Genomic DNA, 20,663 nt, shown 5'->3' with positions numbered 1-20,663 from the left:
GAACTCATGTTTCTGTTCTGCTGAATACTCACTGTTCCCTAAACACCCACCTCTGTGCCCGGAAACTTGTCTGTTCTAGTCCTTCACTTTTAAACCAGACCAACCCACCAAGTGGCTGCAGGAGCCTGGGTCTCTGCTCCCTCTCTGCTCTCCCTCTGTTCTATCAGCTTCTGACCCTCTGACTCTGTTGTCAGCTGACCTGGGCTTGGTTGGCGATGGCCTCCCGGCTCTCTATAGGTCTTGGCCCACTCTCCTCTCTGGCTCTCCCCTCTCCTTGTTGAGCTTGACTGTGAAGGTTATGGCCAGTTTGTCTGGCCCAGGCCCTAGAGGGGCCCATTTTGGCTCCTGGTGAGCAGGGATTCAACACATCCGCTTTTCTCTTTCACTGGGAATTCCCTCTCCTCACTTCTTGGCCAGAAGAGCTTCTCAAGACTTCCGCTTCAAAGCCACATCCTCATAGATATCCTTTCTAGTGTTCCCAGAAAGAATGAGCTGCTTCTTTCTCTGGGCTCTCCTGGGACTCCGTGCACACTTGAAACTACCCTTATCGTGTTGTTGCCCATCTACGCCTCCTTAAGGCCAGGAACTTATCTTAACAGACCTGCTGCTGAGCCAGGTGTTCAGTGAGTGTTGCTTCAATGTCTGTGCAAAAAACAAAGGCTTTCTGACTTCTCCTCTGCCTCAGGTTCATGTCCTGGGTTCCATGTGCCGGTTACCCAGGAGCTGCTGACCACACACTGCACATCAGTAACAGCAAAGGGTAGAAATGTACACATCCTGGTCAGGCTGTGGGTCCCCCTTCCTAGGCTGGGTCATTCAGATCTCTTAGGTGAATTTATGGCCTTATTGCTCATGGTTACCTTACTAATTACTTTATATACTGCACACTTTGACATTCTTGCTCCACGTCACCTGACCTAAGAAATTAGTTCACCTTCTGAGAGTTGGACCCTGAGTGGTATTCCCAGATGATAATTACCATGAGTCCCACTGCAAACTTGTTAATAATTATAACCAGGGAGAAGTTTAGCAGTGCTTCATATATGTATTGTTAAAACCCAATACATAGGGCGCCTGGGTGGCTCAGATGGTTAAGCGTCTGCCTTTGGCTCGGGTCATGATCCCAGGGTCCTGGGATCGAGTCCCGCATCGGGCTCCCTGCTCCTTGGGAGCCTGCTTCTCCCTCTGCTTCTCTCTCTCTCTCTCCCCCTCTGTCTCTCATGAATAAATAAATAAAATCTTTAAAAAAAAATAAAACCCAATACATAATCCTTACACATGAATAATGCAACCCTTATTCTCACAGTTAATTTCAGCTTTTTTTGTTTTATTACTCATCTCACTAGAGGCTGACCGATGAAAGCGTAGAAATCTGTGTTAGGACAGATTATATCTTATCTGAGGTTTGTTTTTTTGCTGGCTGTGCTGGAAAGAGCTCATTATAGGAGTTTTTCTGTGACCTGGTCCCACAGCATGGCCTCTATGGACGGTGCCGCACTATAGTCAGGCTCCAGTGAATTCTGTAACACCTGAAAGTCATGAGGGGTGTAAAATGTATGCCCCAGTCTCCACTTGAGATGCAATACAAACATGAGAAAAACACAGATGATGATTAGCATTTTCTGGTACCAATGACTTGATATTTAGGGGACAAGGACTAAAAGGACTAACTGTGGCTTAGAAATTGGGATATTCTCCATTTTCTGAAAGTAACCATAACAATTCCATACAGAAAGAATTTTAATGGTACCTTTTACTTTTATAGGCATTGTCTCATTTATTCCCTACAGCTAGGTTTTATAAACTCTGTTTGTAGGCAAGGAAAACAAATTTGAGCGTTTTGGCCAAACTCACAAGAAAGGGGGACTTTGTAAGTAGGTTTCCACCTTTAAAATCTGATATACACAATGCTGGGTTCTCTTTCTGGTGGAGTAGCTGAAGTAACAATTGAATTGTTGTGACCAAGGTCATAGGTTATATGCCCAACTGGTTGACTTAGTCACATGGAGGAAAGGACTATGTGTTTCATCATCCCTTCCAGTACACATAGTTTCAAAAATAAGTCATTGGCATTTCAGGCAATCAAACTTTATTGAATGTCTCATTCATGCCAAGCTCTGTGCTTGGTGCCAGAAATGCACTCTTGCCCTCAAGAAACTCAGAATTTAATAGCAAAGACAAACAAGTAAATACAGTGTGATAAGGACTTGAATAGAGCCAGGTGAAGCTTATCTAATACAGAATGGGGGATGGGGTTGGCAAGAGTCTCCAGGAATATACTGATCATACAAATCTTGGAAACTAGTTAGCTAGGCTAGTCGGAGGTAGCCAGGGGAAAGGTGTGGCAGGCAGAGGGGACAGCTTGTGCAGACATGCATTGTAGTGAAAGAGCATGGCATATCCGGGCAATAGGAAATGTTCTAGCATGGTGAGAGCTTGGCATACACAAGTTGAGATGGGAGAGGTAGGCGGGGTCCAAACAGAGAGTGGGCTTGGGGGCCCATGATAAAGAGTTCAACTTTGTCTTGACTGTTTTAATGAGCCATGAAGGATTTTAAATTCATATGGGGTGTATATTTCATAAAGTCCCCTTGGGAAATCATATGGAAGAGGAACAGTAAGGGAGCAAGCCTGGTTACAGAGCCCTGGATGCCCCAGGTGTAGGCAGCAGTGGGGAATGGGAAGACATTACAAAGGGACATCACTGAAGACCAAGTCTATCCAGCATCATGAAAAGCCTTCTGTGTTCCATGCTGGGTGCTCTTCATGCATTATCTCCAAGCATCGTCATACCAACACCAGGAGGTTGTTATCAACTATCCATCTTCATTTATAGATGGTGAAACTGAGGCTGCATGTCACATGGCTATCAATGTTGGAGCAGGTGTTTGAATTCAGCCCTTAATTAACTCCAGAAACTATGAGCTTAACTTCTCCATCATATTGCCTTTTGTTGAGGATTGGCCTCATTCAGAATACAGAACAAGGTCTTTGTCTAAGACACAGGACCTCTGCGGCCTGGGAAGCTTATTTTTTTTCCCCATTATACAGTGATAGAAAAGGGATCCTCTGTATTACAAGGCAATAATTGGTAAGGATTCCGCAAGTGGCTTATCTAAGACATACTGTAGCCTTTGTCTTTTGACATAGCTGGGATGCAACAGGAGAATTCTTGTTTTGCTAAACGGGTTTGGGGTTGGTAGGGCTCAGGAACAAGACAGGGTGATAACCCCTACTTAGTATGATCAATTGTGGGAGTTCCCTTCTTTGGGGGCTGCCATGTCTTGCCATGCCATTCCGTGCCCTCAGCTGCATCAGAGGGCAGCAGGGGAGGCAGCCACATTACAAAATGGATCAATGAGCTCCTTCTGAAGATTTGGGATGGCAGACTAGAAGGGAGCGGGTGGAAGGCCTCCTTCCAGTGGATGAAGCTGCAAAATGAAAGTCAGTGTAGGCAGCCACACATGAGGGCACAAACAGGTGCATGTGGTCTCCCTTAGCAAGAGCACATGTTTATACTGTGTCTGCAGCTGCTTTTCAGTGGATCTACCTTAGTGTGGCTTCTTCGTCTATGAAGCCTGACTGGTAAAATGGGTTGGCTACTTCTGGTTCTCTGTGTTATAGTTGGATATCTGAACAAGATGGGATTCTAGGAAAGGTCCAGTAAGTGCTCTTTCTGTAGTCACAGCTGACTCATCTTCCATTGTTGTCCAACCCTCCATGTGGGAAACTAGAATCTGCTCAGCGGAGGGGCTCACCTGTGCTCACCTGCTGGGGTGTGGTCACAGGGGAGCTTCGAGGTTAGTGCATGCCCAGTGCTTACAGTCAAAAAGCAAGGAAAAAATTAGATCATGTTCTCCAGGGGCCCAAGAACAAGGCACAAAGCCTGAAGTGTCTTTGGCCTTTGGCCAGATACCAAAATTGAGCAAGGGGTCAGAGCCAGATAGAAAACAAAGGCAGGCAATCTAAACAGGTGGCTAGCAATGAGACCAGTGTGCCCGACTCCCTTTTATGGGTCTCTGACTTGTGTGTGTAAGGCTATTTAGATTAAAACACTGGTTATGGGCAGACAATTCTAACAACCACTCAAGGATTAGGTGACCTGATATACAGTGAACCATGGTCTTAGGGGAGGACCTGGTGTGTCTGCACAGAGGAGGCAGATTAAGCAGGATCCTTAGCCCCAGGAAACCCTCTCCTTCCCTTTCTTTGGCCTTGGAAGCCACCCAGCCATGAAATGGAACACAACAGAATAGTGTTCCATTCTATGTCAATTTGTCTTAAAGTGAGAGGGAATTTCATACAACATCTTTATTTACCCAAACATTTGGCTAGTGTGGGTGAAGATAACAAGCATTATCTGGGCTCTCTGCAGAGGCTCACCATGACATAAATAGACACAGTTGCCTAAAAGCATGATTTTTGTTCTAATAGCTGTCTGGCACTCACTAATCAAGCCAATTGAATAAATAATGCCTCTCTCTGACACTTTATCAAGCATGATGTCTGGTGTCTGTGTCTTCTCGCAGTCAAAGAGTTGTTTGTGTTTTGTTTTGTTTTGTTTTTTCTTGATCTGAGCAAATAAAGTACAGAAATGGTTGTTGAACCAACAAACCCAGGGGGTCTGTGCTGCTTTCTTGTGGGGAAGGAGGCAGCAGGTTGACTCAAACAGTGATGGGAATCACCTGGGGGTCTAGAGAAATGGGGTTGACCATCAAGGGAAGGTCAAAGTGAGCTAGTGGGAGGTGGGTGAGGCTCTCTCTCACTGAGCCCTCACTTCCTCTGTGGGAAGCAGACCCCTGAAATTCAAAGCCCAGCTCCTTTTGTTTTACCCTTGACTATCAAGATAGTTTTTTTAATAACTCGAATCAGAGAGAAGGAAGGCAAGGTTTTTGCAATGCCTGGAAATTGAAAGACACACTTTGTTTTATGGTTGGGAGCAGTGGAGAACGCAACAAAGACCATGGCCAATTCCTCTGACAGCCATAGAGACACAGTGGCTCTTCAATGATTCAACAGAAACCCACTCTCTTTCCTCCAAAAGCCAGATGTGGCACAGGTAGCAAGGAACATCGCTAGATCTCCTCAAAGTCTTTCCCCTACTTGGCAAGAGTGCCACCCGGCTCCTGGGCCCATCTCTCCACCCATCAGATGACACCATGAGCTTGATTAGAATTATTTGGGGATCCTCATCCACTACAAGACAAAGTCCACACTTTTAAGCTGGTGTATGCTTAGCTTACATCCTGATTTAGCCCTACCTGCCTCTTAGCTTCAGGTCTCTGGTCCCAACCCTAGATGGTACCCAGATCACAGAAGGCTCTTGCCCCATACACCTGTGTGCATGCTGCCCCCTATCTGGATTGCTTCTCAGTCCAGTTGGCTGAGGTCCACTCATCCATTATGACCCAACTCAGAGGACGGGGCTCTTGGGTGGTGAAGTCAGTTAAGCCTCTGACTCTTTGTTTCAGCTCAGGTTGTAATCTCTGGGTTGTGGGATCGAGCCCCGAGTCTGGCTCCGCACTCAGCATGGAGTCTGCTTGGGATTCTCTCTCCCTTCTCTCTCTGCCCCTCCCCCCACTCTCTTTCTCAAATAAATAGATAAATCTTAAAAAAAAAAACAAAACAAAAAACCAACTCAGAGGGTGGCACTGAGAGGCTTTCCCTGATTTTCCTGATCCTTTGCCCAGGGAAACCACTCTCCTCTAGGTTTCACCTTGCCCATACACAGTCCTTTATTATCTCACGTGTCACTTGAGTATCCCCAACTAATCTTCACACTTCACACTAGGTTGTATGTACAAATGAGGTCACATTAAGACTGAAAGTCAAATCCGACTGGCTGTTCATCTCCATCAGGATGGTGGCAGGCCCTCAAGTCCCCTTTCTGGGGGGCCCTCCCATCTAGTCTCTGTCAGTGGATCTTTGGGTGAGGTCTCAGGCATGGGACTTCGTCGCTCTGGGCCACTGCTCATTGGGCAGTGACTCCCCCTGCAGTCCTGGGGGATGCTGCATCTACCCTAGCCCCAGGAGATGCTGGTGTCTGGGTACCATGCCAGCCCAAAGGCTGGTCACAGACCTGTCCTGAATCCTACCCCACTGAAGGCTCTGGGAAAATAGAGAACCCTCTGCCTGGCATCTAGACACCTCTATTTTCCCAGAGCATAGCAGGCAGTGTTTTCATAAAACGCAACATGAATGGTCCCTCCCAGACTGGCCAATAAGCTAGCCATGAATATATCTACTTCCCAGGCTTCTTGGGATACAGGCTCTGGAGGGCAAGGCCAGGAAGGCTACAGAGTTCCTGCCTCTCCCCTGTTCAAGGGCCTCCTTCCAAGATCTCACTGAATATTTTAGCTTTTGCCTCTTCCCTACATGCTTGGCAATGGGATGAACCTACCCCTTACCCACAGACTGGGGTGCCCTCCAGGGCCTAGTAATTGAGTACATAGACAGTCCATGTGCAAATTCTGCTACACAATTTATGTGTCTGTCTCTGCTATTAGACTGGGTGCTCCCTGAGGGTAGCACCTGGGTCTTAAACATCTTGATACCCTTGGCACCCAGCCACTGTTGGTAATGGGCGAGCAAATGGTTGAGTGAAAAGAATGAGCTCTAGAAGGCATCAGTAGGTGATTTCTGAAAACTTGCTAGCTCTCTATGTCTTGTTCTTCTTCCACCTCCCCATGACTCCCCTGAGACCCTTGCCATGACCCCCTCCAATCCATCCCACCACCTCCTCACCTGAACCAAAGCACAGCTTAGTCCCGTGCTTCTCACTGTTGGTTACACATCAGAATCACCCGGGGAGACTGAGAACAATACTGATACCCAGACCCCACTCCAGACCAGTCAAATCCAGCATGCAGCTGGGGTCAAGAACATCCACTACCAGACTACCAGAAAGTTCCTTGGCGATGTTTTAAGAGGTGGTGGTATGTTCCAAAGCATCACGTGGTGTTCAGGGCACTCAGCATCCACAGTCCACGTGGACAGTCCAGAAGAGAGTTAAAAAAAAAAGGGGGCAGAAAGAGAATAAAAAACTCTGCTCTGGATAAGAGCCCTGTTGTAATACACTGAGCGGCTGTCCTGGGAAGCTCCTGTGAGGTACCAGATGGACTTCTGCCCTGGGACTTTGGACCTGAAATCCACGTTTGCCCAGTCTTCCGTGGACCTTTCAATCACTGAGCTCTAGTGTGTGACTGGTGAACTCAGTCCCCAGTGGCTACTGCATAGCAGCATCTATGGGCACTTCGCCCTCAGTGAAGCCCAGGCCGGCCACCATCCTTGTCAGACCCTGGTGACCTCTGCTTTAATTGGCATTGGTGTCCCGCCGGGAGGCGGAGCTGAGGTTGCCCGCTGATGAGTCACGGCCTTGCACCCACTTTCGGGGCAGCCGGGTCATTGCATAATCATTAGGGCAACGTGGCCAGCTCTGGGGCTGGGCCCACTGGCTTCTGAGCACGTGAAGCCACTTAATTGTGACTTTTTAGCTGCCACTGTGGCTGTGAGCCCCCTGGAGCTGTTTCTATTTGGAAATGCACTCGCTCACCCTGTTATCATGATTGTGTTTCCCTCAGCTTCCTTCTGTCAGGAGCCAGAGACTTCATTAGAAAAGCTTAACCTTTTTTTTTTTTTTCCAAAACTTGTGGTCATTTTAATGGGAACTCCTGAATTGGTTCTTTCCAGGGAAGCAAGTCAAAAAACAGATACCTATTATTTCTCAGGATCATAGAATGCCACCTGTCACAGAGGTTCTCAAGCGGGGCCACACGTCTGAACCGCCTGGAGGTTTTAAAAGGCACTCGTGGCTGAGCCTGACTAGTTAGTACCTCCAGGGCGGGGCTCAGGCACCTGTGTTTTTAAAGCCCCCTTGTGATGCTCATATTCAGTCAGGGTTGAGAACCATTCGCTAATTAAAATTCCTTTATTTTTCATTTGAGAACATTAGGACTGAGGTGTTCTGAGCTGTTAGCCCTGCGTGCATGTCCAGTGTGTCCAGTGAGCCAGAGTTATAAACAGCCCTCGGGAAAGTTCTGCTCTTTTCTGCCAAGCAGATCTCTCTGGACCATTCGCCGGCTCTCCCATTTCTTTCTCCTCACTGGCTTTATATTTCTAAGTCAGAAGCCTCAGAAGTTCCAGAATCTCTTTTCTTTCGAAACCCCAGACTCCTCAGGTACAGGTTCCATAGGTGAGCTAGAGCAGAGGGTGCCTGGCCCAGGACTGCCCAGCAAGTGGCTGTGTCCCGGGTCCCATTTGCTCTCCCCACGTGGTGGCTGCTGAACTGGAGACCACACCAGCGGGCTGCCCCGGGAGGACTGTTCCTATTTATTTAGTCCTCTTGCAAAGCTGGAGGTTGGGACATTGAAAACTGTATCAGTTGTAACGAGGAAGGCTCGAAATGTGGGAGGTTTGTCGGCCCCGTTTACTCTGTAGGTGCTAAATCATCTTGGTGACACCACAGGGGGTGGAGTGGTGGATGGGGAGGCGGTAACTGGGCTGTGGCTGGGGTGAGGCAAAGCAAAGGGCCCCCAGGGACAAAACTGAGGGCCGTGTTCATTCTCAAGGTAGTGCAAGGGCCTCCTTCAATTGTGCGCCCTAAGCACCTGTCTTGCCTCACCCTAGACTTGGCTCTTGAGGCAGGAATAGTGAGGGCAGGGGAAGAGGAAAATTCTATCCTAGCTGAAGAGCTAAATCTAGAATCTATTGCACGTTAAATATAGTTGGAATGCTAATATGTCGGTCCTAGCCTGTCTTGGGCACTGAGTCCAGCTCAAAAGATCAGTGCTTTCCAAGTAGAGAAGGCCAGAGCTGGGAGGGCCCTGAGGATGCCAGCACCGGCTCACCAGCCCCATGCAGCCTCTGGGCCACAAGGGCCCCTGGAGAGGCAAAGAAAAGGGACACCTCAGAAGCAGCAAGTCTGAATATTTAATTTGTTACTTTCGTTCCTTTGACTTGAGAAATGACTTCAGAAATAAACCCGGATCTGGAGGCTTTGCACGCCTGCCAGAGCGCAGCGCACACAGCGTGGCTTCAGGGCGTGGGAAAGTCTCTCCTCTCAGGCACAGAAACGCTTGACCTCGCGGTCCTCTCTGGTCCCAGAGTCCGTGGTTGGAGCCTTCTACCCTGTGTCCGATGTGAGCTGCAAACTCCTCAGACAGTTAGCACACTGAGCCCTGTCTGACATTTCTGAGAGCTGGAATGCCTGTTCTACCCCTGTCTGCCGTGGAACAAAAGCACATCCCTCCAGGCACATCGGGGACCCCACCGGTTCTGAGATACATGCCGAGACCTCTCTGAGCTAGAGAGGATGCTCTTTTTACGGTCTGCATTTGATAACTAATTATCCCGTGACATTTCCTGTATCGTATTGAATGTATTAGTGCTCAACGTGGGATCCTGGAACAGACAAAAGGACATTCGTGGAGAAACTGGTGAAATCTGAATAAAGTCCATAGTTATCATGATAAGGTAGCAATGTCGATGTCTTAGTTTGGACAGAGGCACTCTGGCTAGGTAAGATGTTAACATTTGGGGAAGTTGGGCAAGGGTTGTACAGGAATTCTTTGTGCTAGCTCTGCAAATTCTCTATAGATCTAAAATTATTCTGAAATCCAAGAATTATTTTTAAAACTGCATTCGATGTTTTATCCTGTAGTACAGTAGAAAGGCTGAGGCTTTAGAATGAGAATCTTGACCCAACCACTCAGGAGCTGAGAGCTTTTGGCCAAGTAAATTACTTTGCATCTGTTTGGCCATGAAAGGGAGCTATTACCTATGTGTCAGGATGGGACTTGTCCACTAAAACTGGTCCTCCTTCTCTTGCACAGTTATAGAACCTGGCTGCCCACCTTTGCAGTTCATTATGGTCGGGTAGCTGTTCTGCCTGTAGCCAAATACCTGATCAGATTCTGGAAGCCAGTGATGGAGCTGGCTAATGCTGGTTATGCAACCTGAACTAGGGGATCACACAGCAGTGGGGCTGCAGGGTCGTTTGAGTAAGAGGGGCAGTGGCTATGGCATTCCATAGTCAATCACCTGGGAGCTATAAAGAGGAAACCCAGATGCCTAAGCCACACCCCGGACCAGTAAAATCAGAAGCTCTGAGGGTAGGACCTGGGCATTCATATTTTTTCAAGCTCTCCAGGTGACCCCAACACACACCAGAATTGAGAACTAGTGAACTAAGATGGTCTCTACAATTCTTTCCACTCTTGAGCTTCTGGATGGTGCACAAACCATGTTTTTGGACTTTAGAATGTGTTTCCATGTCGATCAATAATGGGTGTGTTTGGGATGCAGAACACTCTGAATGAAGTCTGGAAACTCACACCGAAGGGCTGACCTAAGAGGATTTGGGAAGTTGTTAAATTTCCTCATTCAGACCCCCTTCCAACACTGCTGTCCCCTCTTCTCAATGTCTAGAACCAGTATGACTTTTCCAATGGATAGAATTGTCTGAACCCTTGCTTTTCTGGGTCAGAAAAGTAAGCGGGCTTTGGGGAGGCTATAGAGAGAAAGGAGAATTTGTGGAGTCAAGAAAGAAATTTTACCAGGACAAATGTTTAGAAAAAGTACTCATATGAGTCGTATGTGTCCATACTAGCTAGAAAATACAGAAAAGAGCAAAGAATAACATTTAAATCATACCAATTTCAGAGATACAGACCATTAACATTTTGGTATATTTAATTCCCCTTTTTTATTTACATAAAAGTGGGGTAATGGTGACTATAAAATTTTGTATCCTACCTTGCCACTTAATGATTTGTGCTAAATATTATTGAAATCCTGATTTGAGTGGCTACATAATATTTTATCAAGTGGTTGTTTCTTATTTTATTTAACTGTTTTTTATAAGTACCATTAAATATTTTTCCTTTTTAAATTTCCTTTTACAAATTTATTTTTTTAAATGGATATCTTTGGCTCAAATGCTTGTAAGATCTCCTGTGGGATGTGTGTGTATGTGTGTGTGGTTGAAATTTCTTCAGAGAACTGAGGGCTGCTTTCCTTGCACAGCAAAAATCTGCTCGTGCATATTGTTTGGGAAAGTCTTATTTGTTTTTTTAGAGAGGTCTGGAGGCCCTAACAAATACTTACGGCTTCCTTCTATTCATCTCCTATATTTTGGTCCGAAGATTTCATAACTCCGTCCCCACCCTAGCTGTTTCCTGGGGCATAAGGGAAAAAGAAAAAAATATTTTTTAAAGGGCAGGGATTATAGCCTGTTGGCATGTTCCCTAACAAAGCCCTGTGTACACTTAAGGCTCTGTATAAATAAATGACACAAATATAGATCTTGTGGGGGACAGCTCTTGCCTGCTGTTTTTCTGGGGCCCGATGAAACTATTTTGTTCAAGTGTTTATGAATTGAGGCTGGTTTGTGCTTGGAGTTAGGACCTCAAGTAGAGATATGGTTGAGTGTTTGAATTAGACCAGGTTGAGACAAGTAGATATTGATTTTCACACATGACCTGGTTTTGGAATTTGAGGGAGAAGTGATGAAAGATGAAAGGGAGAGGAAGGAGAACAAAGGAAAGGAGGAGTTGAGGTTGCAAGGGCCCTAAAAACAAAAACAAAAACAAACCAGGGCTTGGTTTCCTGGGCATCCCATTCCCCAGGGATCCTGTTGAAGTGCAGGCTCTGACTCAGTAGATCTGGGGTGGGGCCTGGGCCTCTGCATTTCTTCTTTATGAAGGAATGTTCACCACAATATATGGGGTCCAGCAAGTCTGGAGGAAGCCGGATGTTTTCCCTAGAGCGCAGTAACTGTGTCACTGTGGTAAATAGGAAGAGTCAGGCTTGCAGTCAGTGAAGGTCTTCAAAACCCTCTTTGGATGAGACTAATCCCAAAGGCTGCTTAACCTCCCTATAAATAAGAATTTTACGAGGCTTATTGCCCAAATGTTTGATTCTTCTGCCTGAAAACAATGATTTGGGTGTGAGTCACTGACCACACATCGTAATGCCTGACACCATCCCTCTAAACCCACTCAGGACCAGTAAACCGTGATTAAGCGGACAGAGCTGAAACAGTCCTTTCCAGCCCTAACTATGCATTTAACTCACGAAAACTCAAAGCTGTTTTGGCAGTAACCTCATTAGACTGTTTCATGGTGTGTCCATTAAAAAAAAAAAGAAAAACAACAAACCACAATATTATTCAAAGGTTGGCTTATATACCATTCAATCAAATGGAACTTTGTATTAACTGGTATTTGCACAAAGTTATGGTGTAAGGGTAAATGATGTTTATAATGTGCCCAAAAGTGCACAAAAAAAATGTTTATAAAGTGTCTAAAGCACTTACTGAAATGCCTTCTGAATCATCAAAGAAAGATGTGAGTTTTGCTTAATACTTTCTGGTGTTAAATATATTTGACATTTATTCCTGGGGAATCGGTCAGGTATACCTAATGATACCTTATATTGGCAGGTCAATTCACAGTTTATCCAGTATTTTATTTTTTATTTATTTTTAAAAAAGATTTTATTTATTTGAGAGAGAGAGAGAGAGAGCACAAGCAGGAGGAGTGGCAGAGGGGGTGGGGGAGAAGCAGACTCCTTGCTGAGCAGGGAACCTGATGCAGGGCTCGATACCAGCACCCTGGGATCATGACCTGAGCCAAAGGCAGACGCTTAACCGACTGAGCCACCCAGGTGCCCTTATCCAATACTTTAAACAAGAAAACTTTATAATCCACTTTCTGAAGCTGAAGGAATTAAGGTGAAGTGACTTGCCCAGAGTCAATAGAAGGCGGTAAGTGGAAAAGCCAAGACCCAGGATCCAGGTGTCCTGTTTTCTTTTATGATGGTTCTTTATTTGATTAATCAGAACACCCACTTCTCTTACAACCACTAATGAATAAAGTTAACTGAATGTTATCCTGGCTCTAAAGTGTGACTGTAAACTAAGGAGACAAATTTAGTTTTACCTGCATGTACACTTTGACAGAATTTGCAAATCCAAAATTCACATAGAAGTTGTTCTTTAAAGTAATTTATTTGGAGATGATATGCACATATGACTTCATTTTTCTTCTCACACTGTTTGTGAGTTGAACAAGAAAAAGAAAATGGCTTGTTATTTCAGAGTCATACTCAATTTCAATTCAATTTGATTCAACAATCATTGGTGAGGTAACTAGCATGTGTCATGCACCATGCTGGGCACTGGAGGTATGGAGGGTGATAAGACACGGTCACCTCCGTCTGCCTGTAGGGATTTATGTGCTCACAAAATCAGTGAGTCAAATAAAGTGGTACAGAGGCTACTGTCATGGCCCAAGGAGGGAATGGTCAGTGGGGGGAGGCAGGTTGCTGGGGGTGGGGGGGGGCTGATTCTTAAGGATAAAGAGGAAATTCCCAGGCATAGAAAGGGCAGGAATTATTGCAGGGTGAGGAAAGCTGACCCATGGTCAAATAGTTGCTAGATCAACCCAGTTGCTAGGAATCTGGATGCCCGAAGTTGAATGTCTGGAGGTCATGTCAAGAGATAGGGCTGACTTTCTGCCCATGGATGCCGCAGAGTAAGCATTGTTAAAGTTTCCCCTCCCACCGCCGTCATGTCTAAGTCAGAGTCTCCCAAAAAGCCTGAACAGCTGCGGAAGCTCTTCATCGGAGGTTTGAGCTTTGAAACAACCGATGAGAATCTGAGGAGCCATTTTGAGCAATGGGGAACGCTTACGGACTGTGTGGTAATGAGAGATCCAAACACCAAGTGCCCCAGAGGCTTTGGGTTTGTCACATATGCCACTGTGGAGGAGGTGGATGCAGCCATGAACGCAAGGCCACACAAGGTGGATAGAAGAGTTGTGGAACCAAAGAGGGCTGTCTCAAGAGAAGATTCTCAAAGACCTGGTGCCCAAGATTTTTGTTGGTGGCATTAAAGAAGACACTGAAGAACATCATCTAAGAGATTATTTTGAACAGTATGGGAAAATTGATGTGATCGAGATCATGACTGACCGAGGCAGTGGCAAAAAGAGAGGTTTTTGCTTTTGTAACATTTGATGACTATGACTCTGTAGACAAGATTCTAATTCAAAAATACTGTACTGTGAATGGCCACAACTGTGAGGTAAGGAAAGCCCTATCTAAGCAAGAGATGGCTAGTGCTTCATCCAGCCAAAGAGGTCGATGTGGTTCTGGAAACTTTGGTGGTGGTCATGGAGGTGGTTGTGGTGGGAATGACAACTTTGGTCATGGAGGGAACTTCGGTGGTCGAGGTGGCTTTGGTGGGAGTCGAGGTGGTGGTGGATATGGTGGCAGTGGGGATGGCTATAACAGACTTGGTAGTGATGGAAGCAACTCTGGAGGTGGCGGAAGCTATAATGACTTTGGCAATTACAACAATCAATCCTCAAATTTTGGACCCATGAAAGGAGGAAATTTTGGAGGCAGAAGCTCTGGCCCCTATGGTGGTGGAGGCCAATACTTTGCCAAACCACGAAACCAAGGTGGCTATGGTGGTTCCAGCAGCAGCAGCAGTAGCTATGGCAGTGGCAGAAGGTTTTTTAATTACTGCCAGGAAACAAAGCTTAGCAGGAGAGGAGAGCCAGAGAAGTGACAGGGAAGCTACAGGTTACAACAGATTTGTGAACTCAGCCAAGCACAGTGGTGGTAGGGCCGAGCTGCTACAAAGAAGACATGTTTTAGACAATACTCATGTGTATGGGCAAAAATCTCGAGGACTGTATCTGTGACTAATTGTATAACAGGTTATTTTAGTTAATGTAAAGCATTCCAACAAAGGGTTTTAATGTAGATTTTTTTTTTTTGCACCCATGCTGTTGATTGCTAAATGTAATAGTCTGATCATGACGCTGAATAAATGTGTCTTTAAAAAAAAAAAAAAAAAGAGATCGGGCTGAGCCAGGTCCTGTATGTCACCCTAATGGACAATGATGATCGGAGTTCACCCTTTGACAAGGGGAAGCCAAAGAAAGATTTTAAGTGGAAGAGTAACCATGAGCACAATAGTTGGCAATTCTAGCTTTTGACCCTCATGAGGGTCCTTCCTCTTCTCTCATTCATTACTTTTGCCCTCTACTGAAATACACTTTCTGCTGTCTGGGTTAATAACCAGCCAGTTCCAGCAAAGGCCCTGGGAGCCACCTTACTCAGAGACCCCATATGCTCACACTGTGATTTTGGGTCCCAAATTGTATTTGCCTGCTTTGTTTACCAGACTTGACCTAAATGATCAACCACATTACCTGATAGTCAAGATCAAAGAAGTAGAGACTTCCCCCTAAACAAAACCAAGTATGAATTCCTGTTCCACATGCTTAGATATTCCAAGTTTGAGGCTGTGCCCATCCTTGGTGCTGCAAGATTGGTAAATTTTAGAGGTGAGTAGATTGAGTAGTGACTAAGCAACAGGTGAACTAGCATCAAAACCACAAATGTCTTCAGTGTTTCTCTGCCCCTGGGGACTTACCCTTCTCCCACAGGCTCCTGGAGGAAGAGAAGCATCCAGACCCACCGGACACCTAAATGGCTCCCTCCTTGGCCATCCCAAGGCTACAGAAGCTTTATCAAAAGCTGCTCCAACCCCTCTCCCAAGTAGACAATTTCCTGTCTCTGCTCCCACCTCTGTCTTCCCATTTCGTCTCCCACCAACTCAAGCCCCTAAAGCCACTTCTCACCAACTGCCACTTGGTTTACAATCAGCCTGGTTTGGCACCCGGGGGCCTCAAGATGAAGCCTCTAGGAGCACTACCCTCTGCTCCAGGGACAACACTTTGGGGGACACTCCACCCTTACTCAGCTGCCGGTAGTCCATTCCTGCCTGGCCCAGCAGAAGAACAATCATCTCATGTCATATTTGCAAACTGTTAGATGAGTAACAAAAGCAACCTCATTCTGTTTGGCCTGTTAGCTTAACATCTTTTTCCCCCTTGTTTGAGGATTACCCAGAACATCGGTAAAGTTTATACAATATAAAATCATCAGTGGTGTGTCCAGGACCTACAAGGTGTATTTATTTCACAGGCAATCAGGGTTCTACAAACTTCATCACTTCAATTACCTAAATTGTTTAAGTAAAAAAAAAATTTTTTTTAAAGAGCAGCACACTAATTTTTTTCCTTTTTTTTAAAGATTTTATTTATTTATTTATTTGACAGAGAGAGTGACAGCGAGTGACGGAACACAAGCAGGGAGAGTGGGAGAGGGAGAAGCAGGCTTCCCTCTGAGCAAGAAGCCCAATGCGGGGCTTGATCCCAGGACCCTGACATCATGACCTGAGCCGAAGGCAGACGCTTAAAGACTGAGCCACCCAGGCACCCCAGCACACTAATTTATAATTTAAAGAATATGCAAATATAACTCTTATCTCCCTGTGCTTCCTTCACTAATATTTTAATTATCTTTGATTCTTCCTTTGAAGGATGAAAATTTTAGAAGTACATGCTCCTTATTTCTTTTGAGCCTTTTATCTTGCTGAAATTTTTAGAGAAAGATATTAAAAACTGTCATTATTATGTACTGTGGGCTCCCAGTGGGGAGGAGGGAGACTGTTGCAGCTGATGTTGATTTAGGGGTAAAGGGGGAAATAGCTGGGATGGAGGGAATGACAGAAGACTCCTCCTCCCCCAGGAGTAGAACCCATGGTTCAAACCACTAAGCTTGGGGAGTGCTGCTGAGTGTGATCCAGACTGAGCTGGTCCATGGGGGATTCTATTTGAGTTGAGCAGGTAGAGTGGAGGGTAGGATTTCTGAGAATTTGGGTGCTCTGTGTATATCCAACATGTTTATCCAACATGTCCATCTGTCCTGGGGAAGAGACTGGAAGGAACAGGGCCCCAGCCAATTGGATCAGAGCTTAGGGATGGGCCCTAGTCCCAAAGGGAGCTGGAGAGGGAATTGCAATCAGAAGTCATGGCAGAGAACAGTCTGACAGATGGGCCATATGTGGTTGCCTGTGATAGGAAGACTAGACTGCAGCTCCCACTTCTGTGGACACCCAAAGGCAGATTCATTCTTGCCAAGATCACTGGACACTGGACATGGAGCTCTTTCCAGCTCTCCCTCAATAGCAGGGAAGGCTGTGCATGCATTGCAAGCCTGGTCTTGCATCGGCTCAGAGACCAGGCTGGATGAGCCTACAGATCTTGGAACTCCTTTCTTCCTATTCCAGAAAGCTTTCTTTTCTCTCTGGCTTCTCACCTATCCACAGATATTATTGTCTTACACGTACAGTTGTCACTTTCCAGGTTACAAAGCAATTTCATACATAGTGTCTTAAACGGAATCTGATACCAGCCTGAAAGTAAGGAGGAATGAGTAAGGAGGAATTACTACAGATGAGGAAATGGAAGACGAGTAAGTTGGCCAAGGTCACAGAGTTAATCCTGTTATTTTGCTCCCCACTCAATATAGTACTGCCCACATTCTGAGACAAGTTCCAAGGATGTCTACAGGAAGCTGCTGGACCAGAAAAGCCAGGATTCTGATGAGTTCCATGTTGGGCACTGGGAGCCTTACCTGGGTGAGTTCTCTGGGCCCTTGCTTCTTGGGTCTGTGGTCCCCTAACTGGGCTTTTCCAACCTGTGATAGCTGTTTCTGGAATGTACCTGCCTAAGCTCATCAGGCCCACCTGCTCCTCTCTCTGTTGAATGATGCTCCTGGATTTGGACCTAGATCCTCACAATTTGTCTGCAAAGCCTATACCTGTCTCTCTTGTGTAATGAAGTGGTAGACTAGTTATCTCTAGATCCTTTAGGGCTAAGGGCCTGGAGGAGCAAGCACTTGGGTAATAAATATTTCCTGCTTCACATTTTATTCCCTTTCGTGAGGAATTTCTCGTGTGTCCGTTTTGGTGATTTAAAGATTATGTCTCTTTTATAGATGGTGGTCTTGCTGTTATGATGATCTTTCTCCAAAAGTCTTTGCTCTTTGTAGGGTGTGGAAGTAAATGTCCATGCCACACACGCGAGTGCTAATGGGTGACAATTAATTCATTTAAAGTCGCAAACAAGTCAGAGATGAGACAGAAAGAGGCTCTAAATCTCTTTCCTCCCAAACTCTGTCTTTCCTTAAAATGACAGGCAACACTGGAGAGCCTGGATTCCTCTTCTGTTCAGTTGGGACAAAGGGCTAGTTATAAATCTCCTGAGTAAAAAAATGCCGAGAAAATGATCAAAAGAGACATGATGCTACCAATTATTTGTTTCTCATCGTTTGGTCTCCTTCCTAACATCTAAAGCAAATGCTCAGAGAAGACACTAAAGGTGGGGCAGTCACAGTTTAGAGTTTTACCAAATGCTCAGCATCACCGCCTTTACCCTCTCACCACCAAGTTCCAAAGGTACTTAGAACTCTGGCTCTCTGGATTTGGCTAGAGGTCCAGGATGGGCCTCAGATAGGGATGCTAGTCATGAAATAAGTAAACAAATCTGTGCAGTAGGCCGAGCACTGGCTGCAGTGGGTCTCAGGGGCTTGTGGCTTTTTGGCTGTGTTTGAAAGTGGACCAGACAGGCTTTGACATGGGAAAAGATGATGCTCTCCTTATCACTTTATGTCTTAGGTTGGGTACCCTAGAAGCTGGGCCCCAGGTGAGGATTCAGATATATATATAACTTGGTAGGGCAAGGCTCTAGGAGAAAGGGAATGAGGGAAGCAGAACGAGACGGAGGAAGGAGCTAAGCCAGGATGTCAGCCCAGCTACAGTCTAGCTTTGATCTGATCCCAAAGGAGCATGGATTATATCACAGAGCTGGTCTCACCTTGAGACAGGGCTGCAGCCGTTTGATCACATCAAGCAGACATTGGTCGACTGCCCTGAACAGAGGTGCTGGTGTAATCTCCAGGACAAGGGGCTCCGCCGATGCAGTGGAAGTCAATTCTCCAGAGACAGGGCCAGCTGTGAGCCGTTCACAGCTATCCAGGAGGGGCACCGGCGAAGTCCACCTAGTACACGGGTCTGAATGGTGATCATCAGGGGCCATTTGGCATAGCTGAGGCCAAAGAAATACCGGTCATATTTTGGCTTCCGGGTATTAGATTAAGTAGGTTATATTGGGAGACTGATCTAGGTTTGGTGAGTCCTGATGCTTATTACAATTTAGAGAGTCTTCTCTAAGAAAAAGGACACAAAATGACTTCAAAATTAGGTTCACAGCCTGTGCAGGTGGTAGTAATGAAGGATAGTTGGAAGAAAGACAGGCAGGGACAAGGGGTCCCTGCCCTAAGAAGAAACCACCCCTAAAAGGATTTTACACCCACCCGGGAAGGACCCTCCACCCTTTCCCATGTGATAGGTAGATGACAAAAACCTAATTGGATGACAGGCACATGGAGGGTTAAATCAGATTAAAAGAGCCCGCCAACAAGCCCATAAACATCCCCCTGCCCCCAGACTTAGAAACTCCGTGGCAACCCTCTCAGGTCCCCTTCCTCTTCGGGAGCTTTGTACTATCGTTCAATAAACTTTGCTCTGCTGCCCCCCACTATTCATCTGGTCTACCTCTTCATTCTTCAAAGCAGTGTGACCAAGAACCACAGGCACCGAAAGAAAAGACATCCTGCAACAGTAGGGCCTGAAACTAAAGCTTTGTTAGTCCCATCCATCTCTGGGTGTTTTGGCTCCTTTATGCGGAAGAGAAGGCAGAGGATCACAGTTGAAGTGAAATTGCCCAAGGACATCAATCAAGGAAGTGGCTGGAGCTGGAGCCCTCTCCTTTGGGCTCATAGTCCAGAGCCTGCTCTGTGATAACACCAGTCAAGCCCACAGCAGAGGGCTGCGGGCAGGGTCAGGAGATAACAAATGAGAACATGCTTTGTAAGCTTTCCCTGAAGGGTCATGTGGCTATAAGGCATTATGATTCAATGGGCAATTGATCTGGGAGATGGGATGTTGTCAACTTGAATAATTTGTTCAAAGGATATATATTCTCTCCTGGGTTTTCCACACTGGCTTGCTAGGTTTGTACAATAGCAAATATCTCTGGCTTGATTCAAAGTTGCAAGCTCCCCAAATTGGCATGAGTAATAAATTGATAAATCTCCCAGGCTTGTGGCTACTTGCCTAAGCATGAAAACAGAACACAGAAGCTTTATCGTAGAAAACAAGAGAATTCCTCCTTATCACTGTACCAGAATGAATAGTTGATAAACACTCAACTGGTTCTTAAGAGACCAGGTTGAGGAGATAAGAGAAGTAAAGAGTGGTCTCCTGAATTTATGGTGCAGAGCAATAACAGAGTAGGTTCCTAAAAACGTTTTCTCTGTCCAAAAACTATTGCCAATGGTCACAGCTAACTCTAGATCCTGGATGTACCAGTTTATGCCCAGTGAGTTTTTCTTCACCCAAGTTTCATCAGCAATGGGTCAGAAGGGCCCACCAATCCCCTGAAAATAACTGGGGGTCAATAAACTGGGATTATGTTGAGCCCAACCTAGCTCATTTGCATTATAAGGTCTATGGAGAATAAAGGCATGAGGGCTTGAGAGTTGCCCCTCTTCTATTTATATCACTGGCCTGCCCACCTTGCATGAGTAGAAATTACTAGTAGCATGCTCTTTCTCCATCATCTCCTAACCTTTCTCAGTTTTCATACAGCAAGGTCATTTTGTGTTTCAACTCCTAGGGCACTGGTGCTGGGGGTGGGCCATGTGGGTATTCCCTCTCACCACTTTGTTTATAGAGCTACTCT

General features: G+C 45.9%; 1 long non-coding RNA gene across 1 annotated transcript in view; it reads left to right on the top strand.

Moving 5' to 3' along the window:
• LOC141373498 (uncharacterized) overlaps positions 1-20,663 on the top strand; it is a 39,495-nt gene that overhangs the window by 2,336 nt on the left and 16,496 nt on the right. The window contains exon 2 of the long non-coding RNA XR_012379562.1: positions 17,389-17,497. This is a non-coding gene — a long non-coding RNA (uncharacterized lncRNA). The remainder of the gene's footprint in view (positions 1-17,388; positions 17,498-20,663) is intronic.

This window comes from Callorhinus ursinus, unplaced genomic scaffold (assembly GCF_003265705.2).
Source record: "Callorhinus ursinus isolate GAN/ISIS: 27379988/994484 unplaced genomic scaffold, GSC_fseal_2.0 scaffold10, whole genome shotgun sequence".
In the NCBI taxonomy this organism is placed as follows: domain Eukaryota; kingdom Metazoa; phylum Chordata; class Mammalia; order Carnivora; family Otariidae; genus Callorhinus; species Callorhinus ursinus.
This window is presented reverse-complemented; position numbering and strand designations above follow the sequence as displayed.